Genomic DNA, 1,828 nt, shown 5'->3' with positions numbered 1-1,828 from the left:
TTAAACATTCACCTGGTTAATGTAGTCTTTTTAAAGATTTTATGTAGTGCAAGTTATTTATTTGCTATTAATACGGAAAACAACTGAAGTTCCTGAATTTTAATATTTTTTTGTCATCAAAGCAAAATATATTGTAACTGTAACTGCAAATATAGCAAATGTGTAAAAACAAGCAAATCAAATACAACTTACTTGTCTCATGAAGGTCACTTCCTTCAGGACATTCTGCTGAGAGCAAAAACTGACTCATCTCTGCTGTTGAAGTAAGTTGCTTGGTGTCTTTAATGACATTTGGCCTGAAGAATGTGTCCCTCTTCTGAAGCAGCCTGGAGGATGTCTCAGTGTCAAACAGGAGAGTGAAGTCTTGACCAACCTTTAAGAAGATATTAAACTATAAACAATGTTCTCAAATTGCATTCTTGTGAAAACATGTTATTCCAAACCTCTGTGGTATGGCTGAGCAAAGAAATGGCCTCTTTGCAAGCACTCCCATCAAGTTGCCCTTCAAAATTAGTAGCCCTTTGGCATTTTGGGCCTCCTGGAGAAACATCATGAGGGCTGTCTAGTGGCAAAGATCCTCGTCTAATCTTCCTGTGGACTGTTTTCATATGCTAAGCATTGTATCCTATGTTGCTTGCAGCATCATAAAAGTGTTCCTTAAAAGAATCACATTTCTATGTCAGATATCATAACATTGCAATTATAACATGAAAGGGTCATGCAGACGATGACTTACGTAGCCTTTCTTGGAATATGGATCTCTGAGGGAACAGTATCACTATGCCAAGAGCATACTGTTCTCTGATAGCTTTAGTAGGGAGTTGCCTAAGAGAAGATATCAAATTGGTCTTAATTTATACAATGGTCATGCAGCTTTTTTTTTTTATAAAATAAATTAAAATACCCATGTGTATCAATCACGTGAGCCACCAGTGTGTTGATCATTTGTCTTCTTGTGGCATCTGTTAGAGTTTCTATTTCTTGATACTCCTTCACCACCTTAATTTTAGAACATCCTCGACCAACTAAAAATTAAAAATGACCTTGGTGATTCATTAATTACCACAGACTCAGAGGGGTTAAAAAATTATATATTTTGGATAATTTTCATTTCTGTGTGAACAGAACCTTTAGGACACTGACATAAAAAGCTTTGTTCTAACCTGTTTTGCAGACAGTGCAGATGTGTCCTCTTTTCTTTGTCTCTTGTTAGGGACCTCATGTAAGATTACAGTCGATGCACTTGAACTGTTGCTTTTGTCAGACTTCTCAGAAGACAAAGAGTCTGAAAATTCTAAATAATTAAAGTATTAAAATATTACAGATATTGTGATGACCAGTACAAGAATCAGAAATAGCCAATTTATCATATTTATCCTGAGTTGCTTGATAACACAACTTAAACGTTCAATAAAGCTCACCATCATTTGAGAAAACAGTCAGCACCACAGCCTTGTCCAATGAGGTCACTGAATATTTCTGCATCGACTTCTGTCCCTGTTGCATTAGGTGGCAAGCAAAATTTCTCAATAAGTGAAAAAAAATTAGAAAAAATTATTTAAGTTGACGCCCTTTCTTGCTTCACAACAAATGTCTGATTTGAAAACGTATCTTTATGATGCAAGCAAAATGTAAATATGAATTATTTTTTCCAATGTATCCCCTTCTACAGAACATTATATGATAAAGGCAAATACAGAAATGAGGCAACAACACAATACACAGAATTTATCAGATTTTAATCAAATTCTTAGTTATTTTAAAGGAGTAAGAAAAAAACATCCTTTGACGTGAAATTGCATAAAGTTAAACCTCTCTTCAATGCAGT

At 34.8% G+C, this 1,828-nt stretch overlaps 1 long non-coding RNA gene across 1 annotated transcript; it reads right to left on the bottom strand.

The window, feature by feature from the left end:
- Window positions 1-450: 450 nt before the first annotated feature.
- On the bottom strand, window positions 451-1,500 carry LOC132159114 (uncharacterized). Its single transcript, XR_009437785.1, has 4 exons — window positions 1,422-1,500; window positions 1,164-1,294; window positions 737-825; window positions 451-656 (listed from the first exon to the last, which is right to left on the bottom strand). It is a non-coding gene; the product is annotated as an uncharacterized LOC132159114 (long non-coding RNA).
- Between the last annotated feature and the right edge of the window lie 328 nt (window positions 1,501-1,828).

Source organism: Carassius carassius, chromosome 16, assembly GCF_963082965.1.
Source record: "Carassius carassius chromosome 16, fCarCar2.1, whole genome shotgun sequence".
NCBI lineage: Eukaryota > Metazoa > Chordata > Actinopteri > Cypriniformes > Cyprinidae > Carassius > Carassius carassius.
Note: the sequence above shows the minus strand (reverse complement) of the source record. Positions and strands in the feature narration are given on the sequence as shown.